This window comes from Falco punctatus (genome assembly GCF_963210335.1).
Source record: "Falco punctatus genome assembly, chromosome: 12".
In the NCBI taxonomy this organism is placed as follows: domain Eukaryota; kingdom Metazoa; phylum Chordata; class Aves; order Falconiformes; family Falconidae; genus Falco; species Falco punctatus.
Window position 1 is genome coordinate 2,630,625 of NC_137592.1, and position 16,696 is coordinate 2,647,320.

A 16,696-nucleotide genomic window follows, 5' to 3' on the forward strand; every position below is an offset into this window, starting at 1 on the left:
CTGAGCCTGTCCCATTTACAGTGCTGGCTGCTGAGGGAGCAGCACCTCTTGAGGCAGTTGCAAGGCCTTTTGTGTCCGGATGGCACAGTTCTGCTTTTGGCTGTCATGGTGTAGTTAAAGATGTGGAAAATAAGAACAGAATCTGGCCTATAATGTCCTGTCAGTGCCAAACTGCCTTGTAGATAGAGCTCCTTACTGCTGTGATCTGGTACCAGGTGGGTTATCCCCACCTTGTGTGGATTTCTAACTCGTTCTGCCTAAGTCAATGGTGGGAGGGATATTTCTCATGTTTATAAAGACCGCAAATGCATTTGGCAGGAGGATCTCCCCTCTGTTTCTCCTCCGTTTCCCCCTACTGCACCCGGTTCTCTCCTCGCTCCCTCCCATCCGTCCCGCTTTGGGAGCGAGCTGTTCCTAGGAGGGGACACCCCTCCCCATCCCCAGCGGCCATCTCTGGGGGGGGGCAGGCAGTTCCTGCGCTGGGGGTGCCAGGAGCCAGCAGCCCAGGCTGCAGGCAGGTGACCCGGTGCCGCCAGGCCAGCTCCCTGCCTGCCTCTGCCGTCCACCCTCCCGCTGTGGCTGGAGCAGCAGGGAGAGGCAGTGCCGATGGGAGAAGGTGAAGGTGCATGCCTGCCGGGCTACTGCATCGTCTGGGGCTCCAGCACAAAAAACAGGGCCTGCTGGTGCTTTGGAAGAGGTGGGAAGTCCACAGCCTGGGCTGTGTGTTGGGTGGAGACCTGTTGGCCCTGAGGAATGGGAAGCAGGCCAGTGGGCTGGGGCCAGATCCTGTGGCCTCCGCTATCTCCTGGCATGGAGGGCTCCGCTCCTCCCAGCCCTTGCAGCCAACGTATGCTGCTCCCTCGCTGTACCCACGGTAAACGGGGGGGTGTGTGTGTAAAATCCAGTAAAATCTAGTCTGGATTTTAAGAGATCTCTACTGAACTTACATGACAAGGTGCCCTGATTTCTGCAAAAGCTGATTCTTTTCTGCTGTGGTGGTTTAGCCCCAGCCAGCAACTAGGAAGAGAATTAACTCTATCCCAGCCAGGACCAGGACACTTGCACAGGCCTGCTTGCCCGTGGCTTGTTCACTGATGCCATCAGCTGTTGGTGAGGCCCTTAGCTGGTGCAAAACTGCTCCATGGTCTGTGATGAAGTCATGCCGATAAAAATCTGAGGATGTCAGTACTCCATGAAAATCCCACCATCCTGCTTTAGGATGTGCCACCATTTGGGCTGGATTTTAGGGCAAACTTTTAGAATTAGAATAGCTGAGGAGGTGCATAGAGAAGAAAGGGAACGTTGTGGAGGCTGTGACTGAAGGCCTGTCAAAATAACAATCCAAACACAGGTCTGACTGTGCACTAGGGCTGGGAGATGGGCTGAGCAGTCCTCAGGGATCCCTTCCACTCCTGTTTTTCTCTGAATTCAAGGCACTGGAAAGCCAGACTCTGTTTTGTTTTTTGTCGATGGCAGTTTTTCGAAGAGAGATGCAGTGAAAAACATCTGAGATATGGCAGCCTGTCACCTGAGAGAATTTCTCTCCCTTTTAGCTATTTTGGATTCCAGATAATTCCATCTATGTGTGCACATGAAAAAGATAATATCCTAAGAAATTGGATGAGGTTATCAAGTCCAGCCAGCACTGAATTCATATTTGCAGATCTTGGAGAGTTTTCTCTGTGACACATGTGTTCAAAGCCAACCAAGCACACAAACATTTTGCAGAACACATTAAATCTTTATTATAATAATTTCTTCATGCACTGTCTCCAGCACCAGCAAAAATCTTACTCCTTTTAAGTATGGGCAAGGTGTTAATATTCTTGGCTGACGGGAAACCTAACAAATACCTTTGACATCCAGCTTGGCTGTGCATCTTGTTGGATCTGCCAAGCATTCTTTAGATGTCAAGGTCTGGGATTTATTTGCTGGAAAGCGCATGATATTTTGAGGGTGTAGAGTTAACCAGTTTTGCACAAAATGTACTAGTTATGTGAAACTCATTTTAAAATGAAATCAGTACCTTATGGAAAATACTAAGTACAGAACCAGGAACTGAAGCTCTCTGTTTATGCATAGTGCAGATGCAGCTGTAGGACTGGCTTTGCAGGCTTCTCACCGTCATATGTTACTGTGCTTCAACCATGATCTGAGGGGTTCATCTGAGAAGGAGAGAGCTGATTGGATTTCCATGTCCACTCTCCTAACAAGAGTTTCATCTGTGGTGGATTCTGTTTTGTTTTTCACTTTGGATGTGGGTGTGAAGATCTCATGTCCAAAAGCCAAAGTGGCCAGATAACACCAGGTGTTTTGCAGCGTAGACTAGTGGATTTCTCCCTGGCTCTGTGCAGTTCTGTTGATTCCTGTTTGTAATCAGAAGAGAAGAGAACTTTACGTGAGCTGGACGTCCTCCTCTTCACTTGGACCACTCACTCATTTCACTGCCGCTGTTGCTAGCCTTGAAGTTCCAAATGCCTCAAACTACATCTTCCTGAAAAGGAGATAGACTTAAATCTTATGAAGTTGAAGAAGAAAGGAAGGCAGGTGAACCTTTTATTTTTGCCTTTCAGATTTTGAGCTTTCAGAGGTCTTGAACACATTTTAAAGCATTTTTCAACAGCTAAAAAAAGAAAATAAGATTACTTTCTCTTTGATGGGTAGAACAGCATGACCTGTAAAGAGATCTGATATCTTACGCAATCAATTGATTTCAGTAGCAGGGTCCTCAGAAAAAATGTCGAATATCTTACAGTTCCTCATAAAATTGTAAGCACTAGCAACATGGCTACTCTATCAGCTGCCAGGAAAAGCAGGAAAACACCTGTCCTCTTTACTGGCTGGAGCATGAGCCAGAGTTCACTGTGTGCACAGCAGTCTCTTCCCAGATCGATGTCCTCACCAGGAGAGAGCCTGCTGTTGCTTTTCTTTTTAATTAATATAACTTCTCACCTAGTCCCTCAGTTCTTGCCCAAAAGCATGATGTTATAACTCTTTAACATGAGACAACTGGAAAACCGAATTGTGAGAATAGATTGAAGAAACGGTATTTTGTCGGAAAGCATTACTGTGAGGCCTTGCAAAGACCAGTTGCTTCCTGTTGGTCGCCTGTGAACACCTGGTGGCATGTCTTGGGAGCAGGCTGCCCGCGGGTGAGTAAGGCAGGCGCAGCTGCCGAAGCTGCAGCTAGAGTCCGTGGGTGGCGTGATGCGAGTCCCTCTCAGAAATGCTGTTATTTCCTCAACCATTTCATGCGGGGCAATGCTGAGAACCTTTGCAACCTCTTTCAGTGCAGAGAGGAAGGGAGTCGTCCCTGAAGCTGGCGTGTTCTCATGTGTTGCTGTGTGGATGGTGAGACTCGTGAAGACGTGTACTTAGACAGTGACAGATTACCTCAACCCCCAGATCAGTCTGTGGCTTGTTACAAGAGGAGCTGTTAAAGTCTCTTGTGCTAATAGGTTTCTAAATATTGTTTTGAACTGGCTTGCCCAGGCTGCAGGCTCCCAGCTCTGCTGGGGTGGGTCCTATGTGTGAGGAGCAAATCAAGCCCACAAAGCAGCCGGTCTGTGCTGGGAACTTCCAGTGAGGCCAGCAGGGACCTGGCCTGCAGTGAGCTAGTTATGGCATGGAGTATTTATTAGAAACCTATGTTTTCAAGCAATTGCTGTTTGCCTAGCTTTTAAAGCAAACTGTCTCCATTCCTTCCAGTCCTGCCAGCTAGAGAAAGGTGCTACAAGGCAGGAAGAAATTGAGTCTTTCAATTTTTTTTTTTTTAAATTTTTAAATTAAAAAATAAATGTTTCTGAGATCTGATGGTAAGTAGCAAACAAACAGCTTTTTTGTAACTGTTAGAGATACTAAAAAAATGTAAATACCTTAAAAGGCAGAGGCTTGTGGTGGGTCACGGAGGTGGTTGAGTACGGTGGTCTTATCTGTTGTCATTATGTGCACAATTAAAGTATATTTGTCATAACTCTATTTTAGTTAATATAGAGTAAGATACTACCAAACAAGAGATATGGAAGGGAAACTGAGGTTATCGGTCCTTGCCACTGGCTTTCTGAACTGTAGCAAAGATCTGATTGGAGGCTTTGTTGTACTTCAGAGTGTAAAAATACATTGAATGAATATGCCTTTACTGTGAAAAACAGATATGGACTATTACTAGGTACATTCTGTAATGGAAAGTCTCCTTTTTTAGGTGGATGTGGATCCACCCTGAACATGTCTTTGTTTATTTGTAAGATTGTTTCCTGTTTTTTCTTATCGCATACTTTCAGCTGTGAATTAAAATTAAAGAGGCAGGCTATGACGTTACAGTCTCTAGACTAAGGGATGTGAAGAGACTGTTTCATCAGTGCTTTGAAGGTGTTGGACAACTGTCTTGGAGGTATGTGGAGTCAGAGAAGGCTTCTACAGCTTCCTCCTGTAATTCAGTTGTTAGTTCACCTCCACTGAAGCAGAGGGAATAAGATCAACAACAAACTTGGACTATTTTACAGTGATTTTTAGCCTGGTTTCACATGGAATTACACATCTGTGTCCTCCTCTTCCCAATATCTTTTGGAGTTGCTGACCAAAGTCAGCAACATTTGACTGCAAGGGAGAATTTCCAACAATAATTAAGTTGTTACCAGTTTCCTAAAAATAAGAGGTCAGGGAGACTAGAGTCGGATTTGAACATTGTACTTTTGCCGCTAATAAATCTTTTGATCCTTTTACCCATTCCTTCTGCATGGATTCTTTGAGGGTTTTGTGTTAAGGATTTAGGAAGAACAAAGGACATAAATTCCAGTGTTCTACCTGGAGATGAAAATATGTCTTTATTTGCATTGACCTATCAATAGGTGACTTCAGTTTGTAGGTGTCAAAAGTGAATGAGGCATATGTACATTTCTTAAGGTTAGAAGGAACTACCCTGATTATCTAGTACAGTTTTCACAGCATAGGTCATCAGAGTTCAGTGAGTAATTTTTTCATCTAGCTAGAAGTTCCTGTTGAAGCCACTGGATTGCTTTCAGAAATGTGTTTTATTCTGGTATTTGCTGGAGAATTCATGACATCTCAGTACATCCTAAAGTGAATGGTTCTGTTAGTTAATTACTGACATGGGTGGAAAAATTTGCACTTTATTTGTAGTGGCTTTATCTACCATTATCTTCAGTAGATGGACCTTGTATTTCACTGATGGATTCAAGTCTGAAGTTTATTCTGTAATTAGTACACAGAAAACTGACTAAATTTCTTGACCTCTACTTGATAAAGTAGAATTAATATCTTGATTTGATAAATGGCATGCTTTTTTAGATCTAAAATAATGTTATATTTCTTTCTGATCCTTTCCCTGTATTTTTTTTCCTCAAGAACAGCCCTCAAAAGCAGATGTAGTGTTCCAGCAGCATTCACACTAATGAAAGAAGTAATGTCATCCTTTTCTCCTGGAAAACAAAGGAGAGTAGGAGGGGGAGTTGACCCAGATTCTTCCCTTATCATAATGTCAAAGTCAGTTACGAAGATTTCTGAACATGTACAATTTTACATTACTCTTACTTCTTCTACTTAAAGTTATAAGGAAAACACTGATAAAACTATCAACACATCTCCATTGATTTCAGTGGTGTTTATCTAAGTTGGGCCTCTGATGATAAAATATTTAGGTCTATTGTAGGACAGAAAACAGCATGGATATGATTCATAGAAAAGCCTTCTGAATAAAAAGACAAAACAAATTCCACACTTTTCAGTGTGCTCCTTCTTGAAATATGGAAAGCTTAGGCATCTTTCTCTGCTCCTTTGACCCAAGATAGATCAGTCAAAAAAAAAACAACCAAAAAAAAAGTAAAAATACTGTGAAATAAAAAAAAGTTCGGAGGAGTTTGTGCCAACCAGATTCTTCAAGGGGATGAAGAGTGATTTTTCGGGTGGGGTGCACTTAGATAAATGAGGTGCCTCTGAAAGGATCCAAACTTTTTGTCAAAATCAGCACTTTGTTACAAACTATTGAAGCTGTTTTAAAGCCTCTTTGAGAGCCATTCACTGAGAGCATGAGTCATTGTCTGTGTGCAGCATCATGTAGTGATTTACACAGCCAGGGAGGGGCTGTTACTGGAGACCCTTAAACAACATGGAAGTGTAATTTACATGTTGGGTGCAATCAATTGCAAGTGTAGTTGCAGCTGAATTCTTTTACCAGGCCTGAGCTGGTGGCAAATACACCAGTTTTGGCTATGCTGCTGTGATGTGTCTGTCTGTGGCTGTTGCAATCAAATGATAGCATTTTAAGAATGACAAATTCAACTGCCTAAATTAATCTAGCCCCAGGTTCTCACCCTGTTCTGGGCAATATGTGATGCCCTCAGCACATTCCTGTTGTGTGCAACTTTCTTGTCAGCCAGCACAGAAGATGACATCCCGTTTTTCAGTGCATCTCTCGAAAACTTGCTTAAACGCTTCTCCCAGACTTTGCAAGATGTGCAGCACTGATTCTGACGGAAGGGACCAGCAGTGCCTTCTGGTGACCTGTGGAGCAATCATGGGGTCTGCAGCTTGGCAGCCTTCCAGCTCTTGCCCTTTGCTGATGAAATGACCCTTCCCTTGCACAGCTGCACCCCTGTCCTTGGCATCCTCTAAGCAGCTGTCCCTGGGTGCTTGTTGCTACATGGGAATGCTCTGCGGAGTGCAGTTGACCCATATGGATTCATCTGGGAAAATAATTTTAGAAAAATTTGCCGTTCTTTTGAGAATGGATCTGAATCTGGAATTTGTTTCCATCTCAGCCTCTTAAGGAACAACTGTTCGGAGTAGGGAACTGTCCAGGCTGCTTTCCTGTATCAGGCAGTTGAAGGTTATAAGTCAATAAATAATCAGCTACTGTAGAAGTGGCAAAGCATGTGGGAAAAAATGGGTAAAATTTGACCAGAACTCCAAGGGCGAACAGACCAGGGTACTCTGGAGTGCCTGAAGAGGGATAAATGAACTATTGCCATCACTCAACCATTGTCAGGCCCTCCTGACATCTTGGCCTAGCAATGGTGAGAGCTGCAAGCCGTGGAACATGGCAAAAGAATTTGCCCTGTTAGTTAAATAATGAATCTGTATTATCTCAGCTTGAGCTGTCCCCTGCTGTGGGACTGATTTGCATTTGAGAGCTGAAGCCTAGATTATAAAGCAAACACTCTTCTGCATTACCTTTCTGGATTCCACGGAGCGTGTCAGAAAGTCAAGATTTGTGAGGACTTTCCAGTGCAAGGTAGAGAACGAACAAGGTAAAGTGGGTCTGGGATTGAGCTGCCTACCCCAGGGTGCTTCCTAAAGTAACAATGTTTTGCTCTGGGTGGGTGCAGACCACCTGTTACACAAGTCTTCCACGGATTGTGTCTCCTTCTGACACAGCAGGAGAACCTGGGAGGCAGTAGTAACAATACAGCGTTGTCACTGGCTTGTATCTCAGGGCAAAACCGTGACCTGAGTCTTCCCCTCAACGCTTTTCTACAGAGGTCCGGCGCCATGTGCATCCTAAAAGGACTAATGAGCAGCATTAACGAGGTACCACAAAATCACTTATCTTCACGGAAAACATACCCTGGTCCTACAGAACAAACATCTAGTGTCATGGGCTGGGTTGTTTCATTAGCTGAAGAACTGTGATAACAGAGCATGTCTGGGCTTGTGAGGCATCAGGGAGTAAGAGATTATTATTTTTACCCCCTTGTATGCTTTCATTTATACGCCTTAGTCTGGCTCCTGGGGTATCTTTGCTGAAAGAAGAAACTTGTTCGTAGCCTGGCCTGCCTGCTGGGACCACTTACGTGCGTACTGGTTACTATCAGTGATTGTAGTGTATTAGGAGCATCTGGCTGGTGGGAGATGTTCCATGGCTGTAAAAAGTGCTGGCTAGGAGCAGTACCTCTCTCCTGACTCTTCTAGATTAGAATCTGAAGAGTGAAAAGCTGTGAAATATATTTCCCATCCCCAAACCTATTAGTTGCTTAGACAGAACTGTGATTTTTGGTGAAAGGGCTTTACAAGCAAAACACAGAGAGAAAATAGTTCTGTGATGTGTATTTTTATTGTTGACTTGCACTGTATTTGTGAGAGTTAAAAAAAAAAAAAAAAAAAAAGCTTCTACTCAAACAGAAGTTACCACTACTAGCACTGTGGGGTTTTTTTAATTATTTTTGTTTCTGTTAGGTCCCTGTGAATCTGTCATTCTAAAGTGAAATAAAAATAGCTGAAGATCACAAAAAAGGATTGCATTCTTATGCTGTATTCCTTTGGTGCTACATTTAACCCTTATTTTCCTTTCATATGGTACATTATAAAAACATAACTGCTGTGTATACGGATTTGTATTCCAAGTGAAAAGCACAAACTGAATTCTTCCACCTTAGTTGGAAAGATGTCATTACTTTCTCTGTTTTCACCTTGGGCCTGATACAAAGCTCAAGGAAGGAAACTTTTAACAGTCATTAGTGTGTCACAGACACTAGAATGACTTTCTGCACATGGTGGGAAAATAGAATTTTCCATTCTATTATTTTCTTTTTTAAAAGGACATGCCATGTGTACTGGGTTATTTTTTAAATTATTTATACAACTGTATCCTGACAAGCTACAACTTCCTCCAGTGTAAACATAGCTACTGTTTGTTTCTATAGTGTTTCGCTGTGTTTATAAGGTTGGGGAAGAACCATAAGATAGTGTGGCCTGTGCGTTTCAAAAAATCCCCCCATTTATTTTCTCTAAAAACTTTTGGTCAGATTCTGATGCCAGTTACCCCATGAAATCAGTGGAGCTGCCTCATAGCCACGAGTGGGCCTGAGCTGGAAATAGTTCCCAGCAGCCTCTGTGCTGGGAGCAAGGCTGGGTAGATACACGGTCTTATTTAGGGCTCTACTAAGAAGGCAGATGTACGCACGTATTTAAAGCACTTCTGTCCAGCTCAGTGGTTTTTTCCAGAATGTCTTCTTACCAGAGTTGCATAAGGTATGGTTCTTTGTACCACAAAACATATTTTATGTAACCCACAGCTTTGGTTTTGTTCAACATTGTACCTAACCCCTGGATCTAACCATTCTTGCATCCTCAGAATCTCCCGAGTAAGATACAAACGTTGTGAATTTAAGCTATTGTCACAGCAATATGTATTTTGAGTAAGTATATACATTTTCCAGTGAGATCCAGGCACTTGAGGGGAAAGGTGCAATCACGTATCTTTACCACCCTACATATTTCATCTTGAAATTCTGGCATCAGGCTCTTCTGGCGTTAAAGGCCATTTTTCTATTCTAGGCTCCCATTTGCTAGAAATGATCGAACCACTGTAATGCATTGATTCATAAAGTGCTTTGTGATATCTTGAGTGTGAATGCAGGAAAAAATCAAGTTCTGGTCTGTCAGGTGCTTAAATGAAACTTGATCTCTTGGCTGAGAAAATCACTATGCTGTCACCTGGCTTTGTGCTGACTTTTTCCAAGGCTCTAAAAGCGCTTGGGGATTGGGAGAAACACCATAGACAGTCTTTAATTTTATAGGGCCTCTCCTTCCCATCAGCTACTTGACTTTTCAAACTTTCCTAATAGTCATTTTGTTTTTCCCCCAAAATAAAAGCCTTTTGTAAGGAACTGGGTTGCCTGCAAATTCAGAAACCTCTGGATTTTTTTCATGACATTCAAACCTCAGTTTTGCTGCAAAGGATCCTGTGTGGGTTTGGAACTGTTGTTTACCCAGGACCAGAGCACAACGTGGTGTTTTCCAGATAGGTAAGAATAGGTCTGCTGAGTGCATCCTTGTGCAGCTGCGGCTCGTAGTGACAAAAATGACACATAACTTTTGACATACAGATGATCCAATCTGTCTTGACAGGCTGCTAGGGAATTTTCCATCAGTTACTGCGGCCTATCACAATTTGTTTGGCTATGTAAAATTTACATTAATGTTTTTTCACTAATATCAACAGCTCATAAAAATAACCTGGATAAAAAGTCATAACCTTTGAAGATGAGGTGAATACCCAGTTAACTGGAAATAAAGCCGTCTTCCAGGAGACAGGATTCCTGGAGAGGAAGTATGCAAGAAGCATCACCTGCTGTGTAAGTTTTGCTCTGTTTTTTATGATTTTGTTTTTGTTTCTAGAGGGTGAATGTATTAAACAATAGCCTTCTAACTTGTTCTAGGCTTTGGCAGTTCTGGTAATATCATATACCCTGAAAGACAGGAATAAAGCATTGTGACCTCTGGCTAATTATAATAAAGATAAAAGTTGAGAGTAAGAGCCAAGGAAACTAGCCCACAACTAGGATTTAATTTTGCAATTAAACATTTCACTCAGCCGTCCACTAATTCTACTTTGTGATGAAATTTCTAATAGATGGCTTGGGTCTTACAGCGTGGATGTACTGTTATTACCAGAACATTAGCAGACTTTTAAAACTTCTTCCTACCTTAGCTAATGTGCTAATTAGGCAGCAATCTTCCCTCAAACCACAGGCAGGGTTTGCAAGAGTTTCATGTGTTTACGCTCTTGCAAAAGTGACTGTTCAAGGAAGCAGTGAAAATGGTTAAGTAAATGTTGCTAGGTACAGCCTTGGAGGAAGGCGGCTTCCCGTCATATCTCTTCTGCAAAGGACTAAATAGTACTTTTGACTACTTTTTTTTTTTTTTTCCTTGTGTGAAAAACATGTTTGGACCTTGAATTCAAGTGCATAGAGTAAGCTTCAAAAAGCTTTTGAAAAGCACCATGCAATGCTGGGGAAGTGATGTTTTGCAGAAAGCTGCTGCTCTAGAATAAGGAGCAAGGATGTATGAAATATCAGATCCACTACTCTGGATTTCATGCAAGTCACTATTTATAGGATGATCAGTGAAGCTAGCTCCAGACTTCATTTATAAATAGATGAGCGTACATTTCCTTCTGTGCCAGAATTTTCCAAACTGCAGTTTCATGCTCCCCTCATTGTTTTGATGAACATTGCTGGTGGTTTTTGAACCTGTGGCTGGGCATTGGTATAGAGTTGATAAAATTGCATTCAACAATGGATTCACCTTCCTAGTTAGCAAATGCTGCAGAAACAGTATCTCCCGTCCCACTTTGAGGTGATGAGGGAGTGTGGATTCTGTTTGCCTGCACACAGACAGAATGCGGATGACACTTTTGAAAATGAGACTTGGGGCTTCAAAGACACTCAAGAACTTCAGACTGCAGTTTGAAAGTCAAATATTATGAAAGGATGGCTTACTCTGGAATTTTGAAGAAATCTTGCAGGCCATACCTTAAGCCCTTAAAATCTGCTGTGGTTGGCTGCTTTTGATTTTTTTTTTTTTTCCAGACCCCTTCTAAGATAGAGTCACATCACTAGAAGTTCTTTGCCATTGGAGCAATGAACCTGCCCATCGGACAGAGACTGGCAGAGTTACACTTAAACTCATCATTCAAGGTCTTTATTGCTGAGAGAAGGCAAATGTTGTAGGCTGGGACATTTTTAGAATAATCAGTATTTCATGGAAATGGGTGAGAGATATCTGCTAAATGAGGAAAGGGGAATCTTCTTAAAGCTTCCCAAAGAATTAAAAGTTAACATATTGCACTTGCAAACCTGAACCTGAGTAATAGCTCTGGTCTGGTGTGTGTGCAGGATCTGACATGGAAGTTTTGTGTGTGGGAGGTAGCAACTTCAGGATGAAGCTCTGAATGTTAGAGCAGCCTGTTTTTTCTGGTAAATAATTCTTGTTAATATGACTTGATGAGAAGAATTTAATCCATCTATATGGTACTAGTGTTAAAGCAGTGAGAGCAGGTGACTGCACCTGGATGAGGTTCCACTGGCATCAGACACATCCCTATACAGGCGAATGCGGTCCACCTGTGTGGAGCTGAACAAGGAATCACAGCCTGAACAATCAGAATCAAACATTGTTGGAGCAAGGTAATCACCACTGAAAGCATTTAAAAGTGCTTTACCTTGTCTAACTTGTTTATGCTGATGCGTTTTTGGAGTATGAGCTGATGTCTTAACCTGACCTTTACCCAGCTTCAGTTTCTATAGGAAAAGTAAGCGTATGTCAGAAAAGCGAATAAAATCTGGGAGAGGAGCTAAGATTTAACTTTTTGTTTTGGTCTGGTTTTGTATTTCATGTAGTGAAGATGACATTAGGTTCCCTAAAATTCCCTTTTTTCTCTATCCTGTATCCACCCTAGAAATCTGTATTTTCTAAAGGCTACTTCACTGTTGATTTCTTCAGACATTTTTGTCTTTCCCCGTCTGTATTTCTTCTTGTTACTTTTTAATTTAAAAGAACAATATCCAAATATGGGTGTTAAAAATAGAGACATTGTTACCCCACTGAGTAGTTAATGGACGAGCTGTTCCAGAATAACCTATCCAAATACATTGTACAACTTTCTGTTTTGTCAAGCACACACAGTCTGGCTAAGATGTGTTTTTATAATGCACCTAGAAGAAACAGAGGAGTAAAATTATGGTGAAACAAAAGGAAAAAGAATAGAAAATAACTTTTAGCAACAAGGGGGAAAGCTTTTTTAAACTGAATCATGCAGATTTTTCTAGGACAGATAAATGCTGAGGCTTGTGGTCAGCTTATCTCCCCATTTCTCTTCTGGTACATGTGAGGGAATCTTGCTGCATTAACACCTTTAACACACGGGGCTGGTCCTCACACTGCTGCACCACAAAGGGTGATTTGAAGGGGCAAGAAACTTGCACCTGCCCATTCAGTGTTCCTTACTAAATGTCAGGCTCTTTCAGGGAACAGTCTGCAAATGCACATCTCTACTTGTACGTGCAACCCTGCAACAGATAGAAGTTAGCTAGAGCAGTCGGTGCTGGCAGCAGGGTTGCCTTGGGAGGACGCAGCTTAGTGTGTGATGTGTTACCCTACTTTCCAGGGTGGTTTTGTGCAGCTGCCCTTGGGTGTTCAGTGCTGCAGCCGAGATACTTATTGGTGTATGAGCTAGTTGGGGTAAACCTACTTTGTATCTGTCTGCACAGCTTCGGGCATACCTTTGACTGCAGTTGTAGACATTCCCTTTGATAGGGTTTCTTCCGTATGGAGCCTGCAGGACATACAAGTAGGTCCCAAGACACTTACTTTATTTTTTAATGTACTGATTTGAACACAATGAAAATGTCTGCAAGGGATGTTGTGGTACGCTGGCCCTGTGCCTCTACCAGTTCTCGCTAATGCTTCCTGTCCCTCCACAGTGCTGCAGGCCCAGCACCAGGACTGCTGCCAGGACTCCTCCCGGACGCTGAAGATTGCCGTGATGTTGGCACGCAGAGCAGGAAAGGCATCTTCACACTGTCAGGATTTCCACTGCTGACTCTGGTGGCGTGGGAAGGAGATGAGACGGCAACTGGCTAAGGCCAAGGCAAAGGCTTCTGTAAGTGCCCTATGTTTCAGTCGTTCTCCCGGGTTCGGTATGTTGGGCACACAGAGAAGCAGGCCCTAAGCTCACAGGAGCTGATGGTGGGGAAAATGGCTAAGAATGAATACTGTGGGGATGGGGTAGGCACAAAGTACTAGAGGTGTTTGGGGAGCATTTAGGTTAATAGGGACAAATAGGACTTTCTTAGCGAGAGAGTATTCCTAGACCTCCAATACCCTACCTGAGAGTAAAGCTGCTACAGGCATCCGCGTTCCTGCTGTCTGTTACTTACCAGCAGAGACCCTGCCTCTGTCACGCACACCTTTCTTAGCCATGGCTAGGTTAGCGCAGAGTACCGTGCATGGAGATAACCCTGGAAGCATGTTTAATTCCTGGTGCAGAATTCTGGGCTTTTCAGCTTCGTGGCCTGCTTGTAGAGAGAAGAGGAGCCAAGGAGTGAGGCTCTAACACATTTCTGTTTGCAGTGGCTGTTGGGAAACAGAAATACGCTTGTAAATAGATCACAGGAAATGCATTGCTACAAGGTGTTGTTGAAGGTAAGGGTGTAGCACAGAGCTGGGTGTTCCCAAGATGATGAGAAGAAACAAGAGTGATGTGAAGAAGAGATGTTTGTGGTAGAGAAGCTGTTGTGCTTCCAGACAAGTTGTGCACACAGTCAGGAAGGTAGGAATTTTTCCTTTAGGCAGACTACTGCCCATCTTTGATTTTCCTCTCAAGATCTTGGCCAAGTCTGCTGTGAGACAAAGCAGTAGACCAGATCTCTGCCTTTCAGCATCCCTGTGTGTTTAAAAGTAGGTGTTATGGGTGGAGGAAAGCTGTATCTGGTGGGAGGAATGTATCTCCCATCTCAGGCATGCTGTGAACCTGTGTAACTGGAACATTCTGATAACATGATGCTTTTTCATTTTAATGGTATAGCTAGGAACTTTTTTATTGCAGCACAGATTTCTTTGTGTGCATTTCTTCTGTGTTTTTGGAAATTGCCACCATCCTTAAATGGAATTTTTCTAGTTTTAGTATTGCCTTAACAATTGTGACTCAATATCTAATCTAGATATACTGCTTCTGTTTCTGCTTGGAAATACCCTCCTGCAATTTCAGTTCACACAAAGATGACCGAAATGCCCTAGATCCTGAAAAGAGTAAAAGTCTACGCTGAATGATTTCATTTTGTTTTGAACAATGCATTTGTTTTTTCAAACTATAATTTATTTTAAAATTATCTTTCAGAAATTTTGGAATATGTTTACCTTTACACACCTACATAGTGTTTGCCTGTTGAGGAAGGTGTTAATACATGTATGGGTATATTTCTGTGTGATGAGGACCAGAGAGTATTATTGAGCACAGTGGCTTAATAGATTTTTCCAAAGGAAAAAAAGATTAAATATTTCTTCAGTTGTAAGAAATCCATGGCAGCGTGGACAAAATGTACGAGAGGAAAAACCTTGGCCTTCCAAGCCTAAGCTAACTACAAAGTAATGGGCAGGAGCGGAGTGACTTTGCTCAACATTGCTTGGCTGACTCTTTCCATTTCATTTAACAACAGTTTCTAATACAGCCATGCATTCTGCTTCTTTCAGTTTGATTAAAGGAGTGGGAACGTGGCCATGAGTGTGAACAACCTGTTTGTCTAGCTGGGTTTACTTGCTGGTATTTAGGAAGTGCTGGTATTTTAACTTGTATGTATTCCCGGCTTAATTGTCACAGAGTTGTAGGTTTTGGCGCTCTGACTCTGCAAGCTGAAGGTTGATGCTGAAAATACTAACAAATATTTGCAGTAATTTTTTGAAATGAAAATAGTATCCTCTCTGTCATACCTGGAAATGCTGTTCTTAACTGTCAGTGGCAAAACATTGGTACCTGCCCCATCCTTTACAAAATGTGGGCTCTTTAAAAAGAAGAAAATGACTGTCGGTAACTGGGATAACTGGTTGGAGCCCACAATGCCCCTGCTATTCTGGTTCTTGCTTCTTCAGGCATTCATTCCTACCCAGTTATTTCCGTGATAATCAATGGCCCACCCATCTTTGAGCTATGTGGGTTAAGACAGACAGAATCTTAAAATATGGTGGATGCTCCTGCTCACAAAGGATATTACAATCTTTTTTTCTTGTCGATTTGCTTGAGAGAGATTAATAGTTGAGTGAAGGATGATCTTTTCCCCTGATGTTTCTTAACATCCATGCAATTGAATAATTATTTTTATATGTATATATACACACACACACACAAAGTTCTCTGATTTCCTGTTACTGATGGTTAAAGTAAAAGCAACGTTTATGCTGGATCAAAATCTGAGAAGTTTTACCCTTCAGAGCCTGAAATGTGAGAGAATGCATATACTTAGGCACTTGCTAGTTTTTATTGCTCACAGCCAAATTTTGTTGTTCACAGCTTTTTCAAAGAGGAAAATTGAGCTGGGCAACCAGAAATTGTTTTGTAAAATATTTTAACCTATAGTGCGCATAAAAAAGAAACTGTGTAGAACTTCTCATGTTATTTGAGCCAGGTTTGGTGGGCCTGTTGATTGGGACTAGTCTCATCCTGCAGGTATTCCAGCTAATTTGCAGGTATTCCAGCTAAATTCAGTACCACTGACTGGGGGGGGGGAGTTCAGGAAGGATGGAAAATGGTTTATAATTTGTTTTTCTTTTCTCTGTGTATATAACTTTTTTAAGTGATTGAAGCAATTGACTTGCCCTTTGTTACAGTAATAGTTAAGAAGTGTTTTGCTTGGCATCATTATTGTTAAATTTTAAAAAAATGTTCTTTTACCTCTTTACCATTTATATTATGTAGAAGCAAGTACCTTCTAGTATCTGTCGGGAGCCCTAATCATGGGCTCTTATTGTGCAAGATGGTGTACAAATAACGAATGCAAAGGTGGCCTGTTTTGAGTATCTTAGCACCTAGGAGCACAGTTAGGCAAGAGGACTGAGCTGATCTAACGGCTTGCTGCTGAAAGCCAGTTCAGCTCACTGAGCCAGCAGAGAACTGTGCTCTTGTTGTTGCTGAATTAGGTTTTACCATGGTGGAGGGGGATTAGTGGACCACCAGAACCAGTGCAGGAGAGGAGCAAGAAAAGAGGGAGGAGGACAGGGCGGCCCCTTAGCTGTTTTATTTTCCCTGCATCCCAAGAACTGGGTATGAGCCATCGCAGATGACACGCATGGAAGCACATGCTTAACTCTTGTCAAGATTCTTGTAGCATTTATGGTGACAGAATATTTTAAAGAGGCTTTTTGAAGGCCTGAGGAACTTTTCCCAAGTCTGAGGGACTTGGGAATG